The sequence below is a fragment of the Pogona vitticeps genome, chromosome 6 (assembly GCF_051106095.1).
Source record: "Pogona vitticeps strain Pit_001003342236 chromosome 6, PviZW2.1, whole genome shotgun sequence".
Lineage (NCBI taxonomy): Eukaryota > Metazoa > Chordata > Lepidosauria > Squamata > Agamidae > Pogona > Pogona vitticeps.
In genome coordinates, this window is record NC_135788.1 from 44,586,940 (window position 1) to 44,607,801 (window position 20,862).

The 20,862-nt window shown below is 41.1% G+C and overlaps 1 long non-coding RNA gene across 1 annotated transcript in view; it reads left to right on the forward strand.

Moving 5' to 3' along the window:
- LOC144583483 (uncharacterized) overlaps window positions 1-18,113 on the forward strand; it is a 35,830-nt gene extending 17,717 nt beyond the window's left edge. Inside the window, exon 2 of the long non-coding RNA XR_013537263.1 lies at window positions 13,830-18,113. This is a non-coding gene — a long non-coding RNA (uncharacterized LOC144583483). The remainder of the gene's footprint in view (window positions 1-13,829) is intronic.
- Window positions 18,114-20,862: the final 2,749 nt, after the last annotated feature.

Below are 20,862 nucleotides of genomic sequence, written 5' to 3' on the forward strand. Positions count from 1 at the left end.
GCAAGAGTCTTGAGGTACCCCAACAGGTGAAAAATACTGAGAAAAAGAAGAGGGAAAGAAAACCCCAGGAAATGCTATGAACATGCTTGTGGAGATTAATATTTTATGCAAAAGAAAGAAAAACAAAATGGCTTATAGTGATGGAACTATAAGATTAATGCGGGGGGGGCTGAAAATAATCATGAGACTTGGTTACCAAGGCACCTTGGCAATAAACACAAAAAGGTTTTTTATCTGAGTAATAAGGCAGTTTGAAAGGCTGAGAAGAATGTAAGAGATTGGGAAAGAACTGAATAGAGGAAAAGGATCTTTTCATCTGAAGACAAAATGAGAATTAAAAAGGTGTTTCTTCTATGGTAATGATGATCAAATCCCCCCTCCCCCCATAAACTAGAAGGCGCAGTGTTCGGCAAATAAACTTAGAAAATAGATATATTTAATAATCCAAAATCCAAAGGTGGGCAATATTATTATTAAGACTAACTATGTGTAACCTAAGGGACGTGGTGGTTCTGTGGGTTAAACTGCAGAAGCCTCTGTGCTGCAAGGTCAGAAGACCAGCAGTTGTAAGATCAAATCCATGTGATGGAGTGAGCTCCTGTTGCTTGTCCCAGCTCCTGCCAACCTAGCAGTTCGAAAGCATGTAAAAATGCAAGTAGATAAATAGGGACCACCTCGGTGGGAAGGTAATGGTGTTCCGTGTCTAGTTTTGCTGGGCACGTGACCACGGAAACTGTCTGGCTCTATGGCTTGGAAATGGGGATGAGCACCGTGCCCTAGAGTTGGACACAACGGGACTAAATGTCAAGGGGAACCTTTACCTTTACCTATGTTTAGCCTGCATAAGTAACTTGTAAACCGCCCAGAGAGTGCTTTAAGTGCTATGGGGTGGTATATAACTACCACACTTTTGCTTTATAGTTCCAGAAGAGTATGTGTAGGTTTTTATTTATTTTATTTATTTCACTTTTATGCAGCCCATCTGGCTACTGGGTGGTAAACCATCTGAGCAGTTTACAAATTCCATCATTATAAAACAATAATACAAAGAATAATGAATTAACAACTTAAAACAAAGTGCATGAGAGTTCTTGAGTTCTTCAAAATCTTTCATAAATTTAGGTGGTTAAAAATTGGGCGGGTGATCTGCGAGGGGAGAAAAGCAGCTGAGACCCAAAATGTGACTAGATATTAAGCCAGGAAATCAGCAGGTGTGTACCTGATGACACCAGAAAGGGTCACTTTAATGGGAGAGACCTCCCTGAAAGTTACCCTTCTGACTGCTGGGGAAGCGCTCTAGCCTGGCCCCCAAAAGTAGAAGCCCTACAGCTGAACCAAAAGCATCTAGTTTGGAGATGGATTGATTCCAGGCTGGGATACATTTCCCCATTAACAACTCAGTGGTTTAGGTATGTGGCTGTAGAGCCCGAGGTTGTTTCCTCACTGTGCCTCCTTGGCAAGGGCTGGACTCAGTGATCCATGGGGTCCCTTCCAGTTCTGCAGATCTAAGGAGGTGGTTGTTATTGATCATGTGATTGCCAGGAAAAAGAAGGCACCAGACTGTTCCACAAGTAGTCCAGACTGTGATCCTTTTCCATGTGTGATCACACCCAACATCCAAAATGGGGTACGCGGGCTTGATGTCCCACTTTTGAAGATGCAGGAATCAGGTTGCTCCTAACAACTTCTACTGGGATAGCAGGAAATGTTTGGTCCCCTTCTCTGCAAACACAAAGCTGCTTGTAGCTCTACCTCTTGCCACAGATTTCTTAGGCAGCACAGGGCAAAAGTACAAAGCTGTCAAAATCAGGTTCAATGCTTTCCAATGCAGGAGAAAAAATTCACCAAAAATTAACGAAGAGTCAGAACAAAGCCAAATTAAGTTTGCACACATTTTAGAAGGTGCGCTAACGATCCCAAGCATTTAAAACAGTTTTTGAACCTTTTAAGACACACTTAAAATTGCAAAAACAGACATCCAAAGCCATTGAAATGCATTGAATAGGAGGATACATTGTTTCTCTTAGCGATGTTTCCTATGGGGATTTTCGCTTAAGGATGGCAATCCGTTCCCATTGGAACGGATTAACCGGTTTTCAATGCATCTCTATGGGAAAACGTGTTTTGCTTAGCGATGTTTCCCCATAGCGATTTTTTTAACCAATTAACATCGTTAAGCGAGGCACCACTGTACAGTATTATGAAAATTATGGGAACAATGACAGGGCCTTTTTTCACTAGTTTAATAATCCTACCAAACTTGGATCAAGATAGTTTTGATCTCCATTGTCAAGAGTGGGAAAGAGAGACAAATGCTTTGCCAAGTACATATATTCTCAGTGATTCCACAGCCTTTCCATGGCCCATAAATAGAGCTCACTTCTGAGATATTAGTTGCTAGATCTTGCAGAAGCCATAAAATAATTCATATGGACTGCAACTTTCCCGTTTCCCTTCTGATGAAAGGGGGATAATACAATTGGGATTCCAGCTGATGAGCCCAGACATCTCCCATTGAGCCAAGAGAGCTGCTGCTGACCTTGTGGCTTTAAATGCCCCTGGTCAGGATCCACTCCAAAAGTCCAGCAGATCCTGTTGCCTCCACTTGATGCAAAACATGGCAAGGCCTTGATTCCTCATCTCTCCATTTCACTGGGGCAAACATGGTAATACTGTAGCGCTAACACTGTCTTATTCTCTGACTGTGCTTCAATAGCAGCTAGCCTGACAGTGAATGTGAGGCTGCACAGGAATGAGGAGGAATGGTGAGCTGAAGCTCACCAAAGAGGCAAGGTGCAGAAGTTCAGGAGCTTGCTTCCTGGGAATATGGGTAATCCTTTCACTGCTTGTGTTTTGTTTTTACATGTTCATGGATTCCTCATAGTAAATTCTGTTGGGATTATTGCATTCTTCATATGCTCCCTTTTTGCTGAGTTTTTGGTTGGGAGATACTTTTTTGGACTGGGGTGACTCTCAGTCCATTCAGCAGTAACCAATCGTTCCCTCTTTGCCTCAGATTTTGAAGACAGTCATGCCTCTCTACTTTTCTTTTCACACTCGTTTTTAGTCAGGAATTAGAATCATTATGTAGTCAGTCAGGAATCAGTATGTAATCAGTTGGTGTTCAGGGAACAGTTAGAGTCAGTGTTCTGTTAGTCATGTAGTTAGCTATGTAGTCAGTAAATAGACTATTAGTTAAGCTCTGTTCTTGTAACTAGTAATTATTTTCTACAATATGCTGTTGGTTCTGATATATTCATATCTATTCATATCTGTGAGTAAAATAGAAAAAAAATTTCCGCTTACCAGGCTCTCTGAGAGAATTACAATGTGTCAGTTGATGAGAACCAACCAATAAGGAATGGTCTTGTAGGGAGACTTGAAGCTAATTCTGTTCTGTAGGTCCCTGAACTTCTTCCACTGTGTAGTTAAGAGGTTTCAAGCTTAAATTTCCATGCTCTTCCAAGAAATCTGGCCTCAGCATTGCAGGCCAACTCTTATCTCCTCCTAGGTTTTCATCACTTCTTCATTGTTTGCATGAAAGTGCTAAGAGTTTTCCTGGATACATTAATCAGAGATATTATCGGTTACACTAAGTGCAACTTTAGGGATAGAGAAGAGAACATGAGCCTCAAATGTCAGGTGTAAATGAACAATGCTTGTTGCTGTAGAATAAATAAGATGGCCAGAAAAAGTATCTACACATTTAAAAGAAGTCTTGCAGTTGCAATAGTTGTTCAATGACCTGCCAAACAGGCTGCCTGGCTACTGCAGAAAAAAAAATGCATGTTCTGCTAGACCACTGGTTCTTAACCTTGGGTTACTCAGGAGTTTTGGACTGCAACTCCCAGAAGCCTTCACCACCAACTGTGCTGACTGGGGTTTCTGGGAGTTGCAGTTCAAAAACATCCAAGTAACAAAGGTTAAGAACCATTGTGCTAGACCATAGTTGTCAAATGGTGGGCCTGCTTACAATCACCTGATCAAAGGTGATACAATCTAGGGTTTCTGTAGCCTACAGCATCTATAAGGCATCTAGTTTTACAAGCTTATAAATGGCTTAGCATTATAAACATAATCTTTGACACACCTTGAACTTGTGCACTCTCCTCCTCTGGTGTGGCCATGGAATCAAGCCGTTCTCTTCTGTTTTAGATTAACAGATTTTAGTGTGTCAGCAAAATCCTAAATGACGGTTATGCTAAACCAATGGTTCTCAGCCTTGGATCCTCAGAGGTTCTTGGACTGCAACTCCCAGAAATCCTGGCCAGTAAATGTAGTGATGAAGGCTCCTGGGAGTTGTAGTCCAAGAACATCCGGGGACCCAAGGTTGGGAAACACTGCTTTAGAGGCATTTCGCTAGCAACAGCAAAAGCATGCTGTTCCGACGTGCCAACAATAGAAAGGAAAACAGCTAATCAATTACATAGGCTTCCAAGGAATTTACTCGGAAAACGTAAAAATTGCACAAACTGAAACCCAACCCGACCATTCTACTTTTGATATGCCCCCTATAATGGCAGTGCAGAATATTGACACTATATTTTCTTCTAAACATAGGACAGTTCCCACCCATATATGTACTACAAACAGGAAGCTGTAGCTGGTGTTAATAGTAGTGCATCTCCCTTGGTAAGCAACAGCCTTGCCAGGATCATGCACAGCAGGAAAGAGTGAAATCAGTACTCCTAATACTAAGTGAACCTCTGCCTCCCTCACTTGCTATTTAAAAAGAACAGTAAGTCCATAAAGTTAGTTGAGTGCCTATTTTATGTCAAGGTCCACATGCCTTTGGAGGTAATCCATCAGAGGTCACATACCAATAGTGAGTGAGAACTGACAGTAGGAAGAGCCAAAACTCGAAGCAGGTGGAACCATCATTTTGTCTCAGATGCAAGGAATAATTTTTGAACATCAGACTTTTTACGATCTTTCTACCATTCTCCTTTTTCAGTCTTCCTGATCTCCTGTTTTCTTTGTTTCACACACAGAGAGAGTAACACCCACTTGCCTCCTCCTTTCTCTACTCCCCATCCCCAGCTCAGCATCCTACACTCTTTCTTACTCCCACTTTGAAACACCATCTGTCCATCCATAATTCTTTCATTCATTTGGCCTTTTTATTGCAGCTCCCCTTGGCCCAACAATTAATATACCTCCCATCCAATATACATCCAATCCATTTATTCTCCCCCCCCCCCGCAATTCATTTCCACCCCAAAATACAGATATGCACTGCTGTTCAGTTTGTATTTCTCTGTTGCTACCAACTGCTTTCATCACTCTCTCCTTATTTAAAAAAAAACACTAATGGTATTAAAATGTTTCAATATCACAGTTCAAATAAGATAATGGTGTATTAGAGCAATACAAAACAACAACAACCAGAGAGATGCACAACAGCTGCATGGACAACAAAGGAGAATTAGGAGAAAAGCCAGCCCTCCTCCCTCCTTTCTCCTCTTTTATTCATCATCACCACAGCCCTAAGGGTGGGCACCTGTAGAAGAGCAGTTTCCTGCCTCCTGCTAGGCACAACTGCCAAGCAAGCACAGAGAAAAGTTGGTGTTCCCTGCCTGCAGTGATGCCCCACAGGAGCTGGCAACATCAGGGGACATCTGGAAGCCACAGGATCCCACCAGTCATGAAGGTAGCTGCTGACTCTGTTTCTTTCTCCCCGGCCTGGTGGGAGATGGGATGAGTGACTAGAGGCAGAGTAAGCGTTCGGGAAGATGGATCACTCTGACCATCCCAGTGCCTTCAGCTGCCTTTGAGAAATGGAGACAACTGCACAGCATCCTCTTCAGCTTGCCAGAATGAGTAGAAACTGAAGGGAGGAAAGGAGATGTGGTGGTGAGTGAGGTTCTGGCCCAGAGAGTGGGAGGGAGATTCTGGAAGAGTTTGATGATGCTGTGGGTCATGGAAAACTTGACTGCAGGCCACATGCAGCCTAACGTTTGTAGTTCATCCACCCCTCATCTAATTGAGTGCTTCTTGTTTTTTATTTTGACCATTTATTTTGAACACACCATTGTGTATGTAATTCCTTTTCTAAAACCTTGGACCACATGCTGAATTCAGGAGTCTCTCTCCAGTGTCAGGGAACTCTCCAAAGTTCACTTTGGCTGTGGTCCAAAGGAAAAGGGCATGTGTGTGTGAAACCTTGCTTGTCTGCCTCACTTGTAATCATCAAGTTTCCCAGAGATCCAGGTTAGAAAACTGAAGTGCTTTTAACAGCTGTGTCCCATGTTCAGAACGGCAGTCTCTACATACCATGCCTGCCCTGTGGAGGGAGGCAGGGACTTCGACTTTTTGGCTCTGTCTTCTAATGTTTGCCTTGTGCTGTCACACAGCGGCTGTCGCAGCTGTTCCTAAAGATTGCCTCTGATGTTGGCATCAGACAGAGAGGATACGCAAAAGACTTCCCAACTGTGCTCAGTCAGTGGGAGAAAAAATGCAGTGACACAAAGCACCACTGACCCCTGCCCCAAACAATGGACTTTTTCTTTTTCAGCATGGATGGGCAATGCTGCCCAGATGTTGAAAGGTGCTAAAATGAAATATTCCCAGCTTCCACCTATAGCATTTTCTTCATCCAGATCCAGCTTCCTCGTCAAATTCAAGAGGTTATGTAAGGAAAATGTTTTAAACTCTGCAAAGACAACCACAGCCCATCTGCATTAGATTTGCTGCTGACCTGTGAAAGCATGTGAGTGGAAAAAGTAACATTCTGCAGTGTTTTGGCTTGGGACAGAGGGGGGTGGCTTGTTTATTTACCTCTGCTGATCAGGATCTAGAAAGTACAAAGGGGTTGTTGGGTACAACTGCAGCATCCTCCGTCCATCTCCCCCCACCAACCCACATAATCTGCAATTAGTTGCTTTCAACCTTAATCATAACCTGAAACATAGGATATATTTGATTTATATGAAACACCACTAAACTGCAATATAGTACAAAGGCTTATGTATTCTCAGGACATAAGCAGAGTTAGGAGATATCAGGTTGCAAAAACACTAAGAGAGTAAAATACCAACTTAGTCTATTAACATATATACAGAGAGAATAGACAGTCATCTGGCAGCATAACATGACATGATACAATACATAGCATAGCATAGAAAAAGTGATCTGACTTGCAGCAGATAAAATGTCCCCTTTACACATGCCTTTTATACATTCTTGGGACCAATCAGAAAATACATTACGTCATTTTCCACTTACATAAAGTTACATCATTTTCTACAGCTGTACAACGTCAAGTCCTTAAACCTGAATACACTGAGTGTATGACTCAGGTAAAATCAGCCATTTTACTTTCACTATACAGCATTTATATAATACATTTTGAGATCAAAATCTTGACATAACTAAACTCTGCAACAAGCTTCTTGGGACAAGTGACAATCCCTTAAGTGTTAAAAACTGCCTTTGGAATTATATAAACTTTTCTGATCTCTCATCACTTGCAAATTGTTTTGTTTTAAGTTTTGGCTTAGTTTGCATTATGATTGCTCCAATCAGGGGAGGACTGCTAAGGCTGAAATGCTAAGATATTTTCTTCTTCTAATAGAGTACTAACTATAGTATTTGACTTCCAGAGCACCAGTTCGCAACCTTTGGTCCTCCCAACTATATAAGCATTCCCGTCCTAGCCAACAATTTCACTCCTCCCAAGCATGTACTGTATTCATCACCACTTTTGCACAATTCTAGCAGCAACAAAAGTTCCCAAGCCTTGGTCTGCACCCCAACACCTGGTTTGCCCCTCTGTTTAAGAAATGATTAAATGACAGCGTACTAACATACCATAGTATCTCAGGTATAGCTACCATATGGCTGTGCTAAGATTATGAGCCCACCCCACCCCCTTGAGGTGTATGACATACAGTATGACTGTTCTGGCCAAACCTCTCCCCTGTGCAGATTCTGTGGCCAAAGACACTGTCTGCTTTTAGAATCACTGATCTATACTATCTCATTGTAATTTCCAACTTAATATCATGAGCTACCTGAGTAGTATTTCTAATACTGCTAATACTTTGGGGGAGAAGACATCAATCTAGTTGTTGGTCCTAACTAGAATAGACCAATAGGTTTTATTAGAAATAAATAGAATTGATGAATTAGCATCCCATTGATTCAATAGGTCTACTCTAGCTGAAATGCAGCTGTTGGATTCAGGCCAAAGTTATGCCAACAGCCTTTTCAAGAGAGTTCACAGTTTATTTTTTACATAGTCAGTAAACTGTTGGTATGTAATACACACATATTTAAGTGTGTGTGTGTGTGTGTATTTGGATATGTATATGTAATTGGCATAAATTCACAGATATCTAATTGATGAAATAACTGGCATCAGTTCACAAATTAATACTTTTTTGGTCAAGTATGTAGCTACCTATGTATCTAGTTACACCCAATGAATACTGAAGCATACAGTAATCTAAATATCCCATAATTTACGTTTTTGCAAGGTATCCCCAGACTCACAAAAAGTACATTACACAATGCTAAATAAGATTTACTTCCAAGCAACCATTCTCTTAAAATGAGAATATTAGAGAGAGCTTGCTTGGCCCCAAATCTGAAAGCAAGCATCATAGTTGTAACCCATGGCGTTATTGCTGGGACTGTTTTTTAAACTGCTAGAGAGTACCTTTGTTCTATCTTTTCCTTTGAATCTAATGCATGGTGATACAAAATGTCCTACCAAGATTTTCCAAGCTGCACCGAGAAATAATGCAGTGCTAGTTTGGCAATTCAGTGCACAGAGGGCCCTGATGCACAAACTTTAGTCAAGTGGGCATATGGTCAAAAGGAGCAATTAGCACATTGTTATTATGCAATGATATTATAATCTGCTCGTTCCCCCAAAGAAATTATCTCTTTTGCTTTTGCTTTGTCCTCATTTCCCCTCTTTTGTATGGATGGTGCTATACCGCTAAAAGCCAGGCCTGAAAAAATCCCAAATTAGATTCCCTGCAATTAGTATTTAGGAACCAATTAGAAACTATTTGTGAGGAAAACTCCCATTTACAGTTAGTTTCTTCAGCTGCTACACAGCTCCCCAAAGTATAACATCTTTGTTAGGCAACAGCGCTGGTAAACCAGTAAAAATACAACGTCTGAGCTGCTAGTTCATTTAGTAATTTGAGTACGGTGAGGAGTATGATTTTTAAATTGTTCCCAGTTTAGCTAACAGGCTGCTAGTTTAGGCTTTCTCATTATCAGTTGTTACTAAATGAATGGCAGGGTTTTTTTCTCTTTGCAGTGGCAGCATGATGTGGGATTCTGTGGCTGTTCTGTAAGATGATTGGTCAAAAACTTTTTTTTTCTAAGATGGAGAAGGAAATGGTGTCCCCTCCCAGCCAACGTGTGCATTGGCCAAGTCCACCAACATTATTTTGACACATGAGAAAGAGAATTTTACAAACACCTCTTTGTGTCTTTGGCAATAAATCAGTATCAGACAAAATGCTGCATTTCCATGGCATAAAAGTCTGCTGAGGCAGCCACCTCACTCTGCCTAGTGAAAGGGCCGGTTCTGCAGATTATTTTGGCTCAACATTTCAAGGAATTCACCCACAGTTCTTTGTAACTAGTTGTACCCCTCTTGCCATATTTGTTGCTATGTCTGATATCGCTCCTTCTGAAAATCTTCCAGTGTTCTTCAAGAATTTATCCATAGCTCCATATAACTACTTGGATCCTTCTGACTTGCTCTACTGTAGCTCTATTCCCCCCCCATGTTTTCTTGTTATTGTCCTTGAATAAAACATATTCAAATATAAGTGGAAACAGGATAATACTGTGAAAAGGAAGGTATCAAAATCGGCAGAATAGTAATCAGAAAGATTAGGCAGAAAAGCAGGAATAATAATAAGAATTACACATTTTAAAGCCAATTCCAATTTACGGTGACTATTTCCAGGGTTTCTGTAGGTACAGTGTGCTCAGAAGTGGTTTACTATTCCCTTCTTCTTAGGGGTCCTGCAGCTTGCCCAAGGCCACACAGGGTGGCTGTTCCCTCCCAGGAGAATCAATGGGTGATTGAACTCCCAGTCCCCAGCTATCCAGTCAACTTTTAGAAAGAGGAGCCATGTTAATATGTCGAGGGAAATGGGAAGAGAAGCTTGTAGCATCTGAAGGAATAACAAATGAATTTGATATAAGCGCTTACGGACATGAGTCCACTGCAGCAAAGGGCTTCCTGGCTTTTGGGCTAAGATCAAGTGCAGAATCAGATACATTAAGTATTAAGATTAAGAAAATAAAAGGGGATCACCTCATAGAAAAAGGGCCACAAAATATGTCCATAGTAAACCTCTCTGGTGTTCCTCTCAACGGTGCTCCCATGAGAAAGTCCTTTCTCAGCTACTTATGCAGATACCTCCTCAAAATAATTTCTAAAGGGCATACTTCACCAGCTTCCTCTGTGATTCTGCCTTCTTCACAAGAACTGACAGAGCTTTGGTAGACGGAAGATTGTGAAATTGGAGCTGTTTGTTCTCTAGAGTCCTCACCACGTTCACATTTGCAGCCATAACCATATTGAGAAATAAATCCATTGGAATCAATGGGATTTAGGATAGTCACAAGTGTCTTCTGCTGATTTATCTGATCCTACTTTAAGTAAGCATGACTGTTTCTGGCTTGAACCCAATGAACCCAAATATTTTAAATGATCTTTTTCATGTTCACAAATCAGCATTAAAGCAGAATAAATGGATTACGTATTTCCCATTCAGCAGGATTCATGTTAATGAGATTTAATCTGAATTGGGTTGAATTCTTACCCTTATCTCCTTACCCTGTAGCAGCTTCTGTTCTGACTGGACAAAGAAAAGTTAGCAGCATTTGAGATCTCTTGGTGTTTGAGAAAAGCATTATCTTGAACCTGAGTTTCTCATGGGCTCTGTCAGATGCCAGTCAATAGCAGGAGATCCATGAAGCACTGAAATAAGTAGCCATTTAAAAATTTAGCGTTTCTCCAAACCAATAAAGCTTTGTAAACATTTCAGTGATACATGGATGAAACAAATTAGGGCATTTCTCAAATATGTGATAATTTAATGGCAAGGTAAGAAGATTCTCATGAAGGAGGTGTACTTAGCCTGAGGAAGTGGATTTCATCCACAAAAGCTTGCTGTTTGTTTACTTTTTTAGTGCTCCAATAAAAGGTATCACCCACTCTTGCATTTGTGTAATCTTGGGGACCACATGGCCTGTTCCTTTTTCTTTCAGTACATTATATGATATCCTTTCAGCATCATAAAATGATGTGTTGTCATACAATGTCATATAATTATAATATTGTATTTAATGGTTGATTGCAATGATATGGCACCACATGATAGACAGCTTCAATATTATCTAATGATGAAGAATGGCATGTCCAATCTTTGTCTTTTCAGTTGTATGTTGGGAGAGAAAGCCTTCCCACCCACTGATCAATATCATAACCTTCCTTCTCTACCTTTGATGATCCTGGAATGTTTGTTTGTCTGATGCAGAAATTGTCAAAACTACGTAATTTGAAATTCAGGCCATTTGACAGGATTTCTTTTTCAACTTCATCTCAATCTTCTTCTTTTTTAATAGTAATCAATCTCAAAGGACCTAATCAAACCTGTCACTTTTATGAAGACTGACAAGTCTAGAAAGTCATCAGCTGAATTGCAGCCTGCCAGATTTTTGCTATTTCTGCCATAAGCAGCTAGATTTTTAAATCTGGATTTTGTATTTATCTCGCTTTGGCTTTCATGTTTGATGTCTGTTCATCTGTGTTCTACATCAATACTTTAATCAAAGCAGTTATGCATCATGTACCAGTGAAGTATAATTTTAAATTGCTATATTTATGTATGTTGTATCTCAGGCCCTTCAGTTACTGAAGCTGGAGATACACATTGACTACATATTCACCTCACTTCATTTAGGAAGATTTCAATATTCAAAATGCAAATGTTTCAATATGGCCATTGCACCTGCAGCTATGAGGATTGTCCTTAGAGTCAAACAAGATACATGCTTAATACGTTTTAAGAAGAGGTGCTCCCTCAAGTGGTGAAAGATGTCTTTTTTTAATACACTACATAATAGCCACTGCTTTGTGTATCTGGCATTTAGCATGTTCTGTGACTGGGTCTTTGGTAAGGAAACATGCACCTAATTTGCAAATCTGACTGCCAAGGTGCATATACAGAAGGAAATCCCACTGTAGGAGGAAAACTGGTTGATTGGTAGGGAATACACATTCCCTTTACCTTCTAGTTTGTCCTCAACTAGAGTACTAGTGAACCTTTATCATCTAGCAGAATTTTCTCAGTAGGAAAAAAAAACAAGGTGAAAAGAGAACATTTTTGTTCATGCAACTCCCTGTCAACTAGAAAGTGGTCACTTTAAACATTGCTCATGAGGAGGGGGAAAGTCATTTATTTAAAACCCTTACAAGCACCAGTGAGTTTTACATTATATCCTAACTACAATGCTTTTGAAATTAATACATTTTATTATTCTCATTGTTACAGATCTTTAACCTGATAAAAGATACTGCAGTGAAATTCTATTCTATCTACAACAACAGTGGCATCTTGAAAAATTTTGCAAAGATCTAGCTGAGAGTGTAAAACATTGCATAAGATAATATACTACAAAATACTGTATTTTTCCATTTATAAGATGACCCAATATATAAGATGACCCCCCCTTTTCTAACCCCAAATTGGAAAATTTGATCCCTGCTTTTCCCTTCCTTTTGCTAAGCCACAGAGCTTAGAGAAAGGAAGGGAAAAGCAGGGATCAAAGGGCTCCCTTTGACTGCCACTTTTCCTTGCCTTTTTGCGAAGCCTCACTACTTCGCAAGAGGCAGGGAAAAGTGGCAGTCACTTTGACAGCCGCTTTCCGCTTCCTTTTGCGAAGCTTAGCAAAAGGAAGAGAAAAGTGGTGGTCAAAGGGCTCCAGCAGTGGAGGCGGCAGCAGCAGGAGGTGGAGACTGAGGCAAAGAAGCAGCCTCACTCGGCCACCTTTGGCTGCTGCCCATTGACTCTCGCCGCCGCCCGATAGCAAGGAGACAATTGCTGGAGGGGGCGATCGGGCGGTGGCGGCAGGAGTCAATGGGCAGGAGCCAGAGGTGGCCAAGCTGGGCTGCTTCTTTGCTTCAGTCTCCACCTCCTCCTGCTGCCTTCTGTGTACAAAACGACCCTCAAATTTCCTCTAATTATTTTAGGAAAAAGTGCCATTTTATACACGGAAAAATATGGTAATACATAAAACTGTTGCCCAAGCATACATATTCAGAACACTGTTGATTACATAGGCTGAAATCCAGTAGTATATTTCAGCAGCCCTATTGAATCTATGAGGATCTGGCAATTCATTGTAAGTTCCATTGATTCAATAGGCCTACTCTCATTGTGACTTTGTACTGAATTTCATTCAGCCCACATATTTGACAATTTTTTGCCCTGATCAGCTAAATACTGTTTTATACCAATACCAATTGCTGGCTGACAGAAACCAACAGTGGATTAGCACTGCTAATTACAAAGGCTGGAATCCTGTTGGTGTTTATGTAAGGTGAGGTGCCAAGGCTCATCTCAGTTATGCAATCAGTGACACCAAAGGTTTTTGCTGTGCTTAGGAGAAGAGAGCAAATTGCAATTCTAACAGTGGTTTCTTCCTCTAATGCCAACATGGTTCACTATAAAAAGTCCTAAACTAGTTTTCAAGCAGCTTATTTGCTGTAGCCCCTAAACATGTTCTTTTGAAACATTTTAGGTTTTTAACCTGATGACACTTCTAAGACATGTGTTACTTTCATGCAGTTCTCCCGACCAGAAGAAAAGGAATGGAAGAAAGAAGAAAAGAAAATTAAAACCGACAAAAAGAAAAAGAGGGAGAAGTGAATTACTTCCAGCTATTTGTATATGACTTTCCTTCCACATGAACCATCTGTAACTGTTCTTCTAAAACTTTGCATGTTTCTTTCGCAGGACTACTTTTATGTGGGCTTGTCATTTTCACAGCAATTGTCCAGAAGGAACACAGGGAGATTAAACATATTCTCTCTCTCTCTCTCTCTCTCTCTCTCTCTTGGATACCCTCCAAATGGACAGGTTGCTCTTCAACAAACCCCCTGCACCTATTTATCCGCAATTCAACAAGCTTAATCCCCTTCCTAAGGAACAACTGATCCTGCAAAAGCCATTCGATTTTGATGAAGAGAAGAAAACTCATAGCTTTTTGTGTATTTCTGTTGTCAGTCAATTAAATCATGAACCTTTTTGAGTCTCAGGCCTGGGAGTAAAATCAAAAAGGAGAAGCTCCAAATTGAAGCAGACCACTTTAGGAAATGATGGGTCAGAATTCAGTCTGAATCTGGTTGCACATCTCTACTGACACCACACACAGCAAGTTACAGAGAATTATGCATAAGATTGGTGGCTGGGGATTGACAGGAATGAAAACATTGACCGCCTGTGTGAATACTAGCCTGTCCCTATCAATTCACATAGGGCAGGCCAGCATGATCAGACCATGGAAAACTTGTTCAGTGTACTGACCACTTTGCTTCCCCTAGCTCTGGTTTGGAGAAGAAAGGCCAAATGTATAGCACTGAATACTGCTACCTTTGGCCTCACACCAAGCTTCATAACAGTTGCCCAGGTGCATGTTTCCACTCACCCACCTTCCAAGACTTAGTAAACCAACATAAAAGGTCCCTCCATAGAAATGCTTAAATTATCTTATGAAGTGCCTTTATGAGGAGTTAAATCACTGACTGCCTTTTACCATTAAGCAGAGTGAGGCAACTACAGAAGGCATCAGATGCTGAAGGGTAAAGAGCAGAGGTTGGTCTCCAGCTCTCAAATAATTCTCCTCCCAGCAAGAGATAGTGCTGAGGATAGTGCTGCACGTGTCACGCTATGCTGTGCCTCCTAAACTACTGTGTTTCCCTCAAGGGGTGGCAGAAGTTGCTGCCCTTATAATTCTTGTTAGCTCCTTCAGTTCATGAAATGGGAAAGCTGTAATTTTGTCCTCTACCTGTTTCCCTCAGGAAATGAAATATCTTGGGATGTTCTTGCGCAGAGCCGGGAAAAGTTTCTTTCTGCACTACAACTGCCAGGATGCCAGTGGCCATGCCGACTATAGGATACTGTCTGAAAAACAGCACTTTTCTCAGATGTGCTCTTGCTGAACCAATGCTTAGGAAGCTCTTTCTGTCAAACGTCTCTAAAACACACACCTCTCTTTCTTTCTTTCTTTCTTTCTTTCTCTTTCTTTCTTTCTTTCTTTCTTTCTTTCTTTCTTTCTGACCAACCTTCCCTTTCCCTCTCCCCCCCCCCCGCCACCAGCCTTCCAAACTCCTCAGCTGTGGTGCAGCACCTGTCATTAGCCATGGTGGCTCCTAATTTCATATTGTCTGACAGTAGCAGTTGGACTGAGGTAGAGCCAGCCAGACCGAGAGGCAGGCTCCCTGCTTCCACAAAGCTGAATTTAATAAGAAGAGAACAGTATGCCAAGATGGTGAGCTCCCTCCCTAGCACTTATCATGACACTAGTCACTCAGCAGGGCCCTTATTGCAGCAGTAATCTGGGTGAAGCTGGCAAAGCGTCCTGCTTACAAGTTCAATATAATAGAGCAGCAGGGCACCGGGAGAGGGGCTGGCAGAGGAGCTTAACAAACTTAAAGCCTATTACGCCATGCTTGGGAAGGTGGGGGGGGGGAGAGACAGCTCCCCAAACATTATATATGCCAAGTTGAAAAAAAAAAAGCCAGAACTGCCAAGTGCAGTGTCATGCAAAGCCCTGCTTGTATGGTGCATTTGCTAAGTGCTGTAGACAAGGAGCAATCCAGATTGAAATGGCTGCAATGCAGATCAAAAGCAATAGATCAGAGATGGGGAATGCTCCTTTCTTTCCCCCCCCCTTTTTTTTTTTGCCTACAGTTCCCAGGATTCTCTAGTTAGCATGGGCAGCTGTAGTTTGAAAAAAGAACTCCTCCCACTGCTGAAACATGTACACAGATGGATCCCTGTTCTTTTCCTGATCTTGGAATTTTTTTCTTAAAAAAAAAAAGACCCGGAGGAGCTCATGGGCAAGAAGGAACAACAGCAGCACTTTGCAAGGTAGAAGAGGGGCTTGGGGGAACTGTTCCTGTTTTTGTGAGGAGAGACAGGAAGGGAATACACCACGAGGTAGCAACAAGAACTTCCTCTGCCCCAACACTGTTCATTTACCGGAAATATTTCTATCCAAGGTGGACATCATTTGTAGTCTTCATTTAAAGTCACTTTCTCTTGATTTTCCTTGTCACTGCAGATGGCTGTTAATGGACATGGATGGAGCTTTCTAAGCTCTGTGAGAACAGCAAAGCATTAGGGGACAGTAGTCTCTCTCTGAGTGTTCATGAGACATGAGGACTCCTCTCCAAAAAAAAAAAAAAAAACAGTTACCCCTCCCCCTAATGTTTTGCTGTTCCTGTGGAGGTGAGAAAGCTCCACTCATGCCCATGCTTTAATGCAGAGAAAGACTTGGCAAGGAACAAGTAAAAGATCCTGAAACTCCTATAGAACTTGGATTTTTTTTACCTGGAATTACCAGAATTCTAGCTGGGGGAATTCTTGCTGAATTGTGGTAGTTGTAGTGAGGGAGGGTAGAGGATCAAAAATCCCATGCCTAGATGCCAGTGACAGACAACTAAAAGCCAAATGTAGACAAGTTCACCCCCTTCCTGTGTCTCTTTCTGCCACACTCACCTCTCTTCTGCCTCCACATTGGCTATTAAACCTGCAATTTATGCTGGATTGGGCACTGTTGAATTCAAGTTAAGGCCCAATAACTACATAAAATAATGCTCTATGAGGGAAAGCCTACTGTGGAATTTTTTCTTTTGAGTGAGGGATCAACAGTTCAGCTTGCTGGGGTGGCTTAAATTTGTTGCAATCAGTTTGACATCACCTTGTCTGTTTTCTGCCCAGTGTCATAATCATCAGATGCAAAGGGGTGCATGTAGGGTTATCAGTTCCCCTCAGCCAAGCACCCCTTGTTTCTAACTTAATTTTTTTTAAGTGTTTAACTCACCACTGAAACAGGCTTTTGCTAGAGCACTTAGGAGACCAATAAAAGAGAGGGAGGGAGGTGGAATTACCAATTAGCATTTGTTAGCACCTTGTTAAGTAACCTTCTGCTCATAGAGCTCATCCTAAACTGAGTTAAATGCTGACTCCTGCAATTCTGGGCATCTACAGCAAATTTACCTGGGGGAACCCAATTTCTATGCATGGAAATCTTTCTCTTTCTTCCTACCTATTTCACTACATGGGAAGAAGCCGGAGAAGGAGACAGGCTTCCTTAGTCCAAAAATCTCTGATAAACAGATTTATTGTTTGGGTGTGCATACGTATACATTGTATATATGAATTTATGAACCAAGGTGTGTATATGTATACACATCAAAGCAATAAATCTGTTTGTTGAACTCAAAATTGCCCCCCCTAATGTCTAACAAAAATGGAAACTGTGTGTTTTCATAATCAATCAGACAGTAACTCAAAAATGAACCACCACCAAACAAATCAGCAGCTGGTACTGAAAAATAAAGTGTTATCCATATGGTGCTTGCAAACTAAAATATTTATTTGATTTGCCTTCTGGCACTAAGGTGACAGGGTGTGCAGAAAAATGATGACATTTTAGGATTTATACTTCTTAGAACAGGGATATGTATACGTTTGCATCACCAATCCCCAAAGTTGGCACAACCCAGGAAACAACCGATGCTTTCTGAGGCTGTGTCTCTTCACTGAAGGCAAAAACTCTCAGAAGGGTTTCGAGTCATTTGTATCTTTTGCTGCAACATGAACCAAATGGCATACTCAGTTTGGTGTTATGCCATTTAAGATGCTTGGCAGAGAACTGCATTCTCTTCTCGTCCTCTTTGCCAGCAAATGCTGCAGTGCCACACAAAGAAACAATGAGCTTCTAAAGGAATTTATTTATGTGTGAGAGCATGTGTGGTATGATGACAGTACCTACAACAGTAGTGTTTTTATTGCCTCTGGAGCCCATTTATTTTAGGCACTTATATGCAACATTTTCCCATTACTAGTTTTGAGCCATGAAACAATGTGGCAGGTCTTCTTCATCTGCTATTTCTACCTTAGATGCAGCAGGATTTCGACTTTAATTGGTTACACAGAAATTCAAAGCTTGCAAAAGTTACTTTTTAAAACCAAAATCCCCAGGATCCTGCACCTGTGTGCCTGACAGATATTGGGTGCTGTGATCATGAAAAGCACGAAAAGCACCAGGTTTTGCAGACTGTGAAAAATTGTAGTTTTCCAGTCTCAGTCCAAAGTATTCCATTAGCAGAACCAATCATTCTGTTTTACTCATGGCATCCAACCTTAAAAACACTGGTCCAAAATCCTCCTGCCTCCTGCTAGCATAAATGGACAGCTGTGCAAGCAACGCTACTTGTACAGGCAGCCCTCCATTTGAGAAAACAGCTGTGCATCAAGTTGAATTTGGATAGTAAGCAACTGCACAGTGAGAAAAAGGCAAATTCAGATTTCCTTGGACAAATTCAAGCTTAGGGAAAGAAGAGGAAACTGAACAGAAAGAAGAGGAAACTGACTGAACAGTCTTATTTGCAGCTTGTTCATGTGGCTCTCCTGTAGCCCTCCTGATTTGCAGGAGGCATGACTACAGGAGAACTGCCATAATAACTTGCAAGAAGGGCTAAGTGGTAGTTTCCTCCTCTTATTTCCTCATCTGTCTGTCTGCCTGGCTGCCTGTCTTTTGAGAGGGGGGTCTAGTTGCCCTAGGACAACAAAAAAAGCAGAAATAATATTATTCAGCCTGGAGGGGATCAGCAGAGAGCAAAGTTTCTGTAGGCTCATACTTTTTTTCATCTGACAAAGCCTGAACCAATAGGAATAGATCTGCTGTGGTGCTGATGGGGAAGAAACACCACAGTGGTGGATGGGGAAAAACCAGATTTTGGGAGAAAAATTCAGGCTGATTTGCATTTACTTTTATGTCATGTAGTTAATGGGAGGGGGAGAAGATGTGAATCAGACCATTTCAGTCCTGTAGCATTTCCTGCATTCTATGTGTGTGTAGTCACACTCCAAGATTAGGAACTCACTTGTGTAATTGCCATTATGAGTGCAGTTTTCTTTAGCAAGATTTGAGAACTGGGAGACATTATTCTCATTTGTTCTATAATAGGTTGGTTTGCCAGTTCAACAGTTTCCCAAACTGAGATTTTAGGGCCATGACCTGAGATGAGCAGGAGGGCCCTTGTGTAAGAAATGGAAAATAATATATATGTGGAAACATGATTGTATTAGACAACAGTCTAGTTTTCCTAAACTATTTACAGTGGTGCCTCGCTAGACAGTTACCCCGTATGACCAGTTTTTTTGCTAGACATTGACTTTTTGCAATTGCTATAGCGATTCACAAAACAGTGATTCCTATGGGGGAATTTCGCTGGACAATGTTTTGTCCCTGCTTCGCAAACCAATTTTTGCTAGACGACAATTTTGACAGCTTCCTCCATGCTCGCAAAACAGGTGTTTTTGGGACCCAAGCTTCACAAGACAGCGATTTAAACAGCTGATTGGCGGTTCACAAAGCGGCTTTCCTATGGTGGATCTTTGCTAGACAATGACAATTCTTCCTCATTGGAACGCATTAAACAGGTTTCAGTGCATTCCAATGGGGAAATGCTTTTTGCTAGACAATGATTTCGCTAAACAGCGATTTCAGTGGAACAGATTATCATCATCTAGCGAGGCACCACTGTATTTCTTAAACAACCATTATGTGTCCTACAGACATACAACTACAATGTGCTGTTCTGTGGCCCTCAGGTTTTAAAGTCATCACGTACAATAAAATCAAAGTTTTCCATCCTCTAGCATCTCTTGCCTTGAGATTTACATCCTCACCTGACCTACAGTAATTCCCCCTAAGATTTCAGTTGGTGTCCTAAGACCACATTTTTGAAGAAGAAGACATATGCAAGCTGTTTAAACACTTGAGGTATTTTAAAAATAACTTCTGATGGGCAGTGAGAGTCAAAATTATTGACTAAGGGGTATTAAAATGCAGCTACTTCTCAATTTGTTGTACTCCCTCCCAAGCCTATTGAATGCACAGAAAAGTATGGGAAATGGAAAAGTTCTTGTTGCGCACCCGCACTGTCCCTAGTTTGTTTCCCTTAAACCCAGGTCCGCCTTTGGACATGACTCATTCTATTTCTTCTTTCACCAGTTGCCACCAATGGATCTTGATCCACAATTTACCATAGATGTTGCAAAGACACATGTATTCAAATATAATTGATTATTTATTATTTTGTTGTAAGTATTTTTCAAAGATGTTTTATTATGTTGCACTCATTGCTTGGGTATTAAACAAGTTTCTTTACTGGCATCACTTTTCATATTAATAACAGTTAATCACTGGAATACTGTCAGATGCCTATCTATTTATTATACTTCAAATTTTTTTCCTGTTCTTTAATCCATAAACCAACTATACCACATCAACTTTCCCTTGTCTCATAAAAGTCTCAAAACCTTCTATCTCCTTCACTCTCAGTCTCCCAACTGTCCCTAATGGTCCTTCTGAATCCACCCTCCTGTCCTCTCATAGGCTCCGCCTCTAGAGCTCCACATGATAGACAGGTGGGATATGGGCATTCCGCCACAGGTGTACTATTGTGACTTTTCTCTTTTTTTCCATGATTTGTTAACCCATTTTACTCCCCTTGAGGAGCAGGGTCTCACTAATCAACTGTGGAATTCCCTATGGATTACCTGAGTGTCCTTTATCACAATAAGC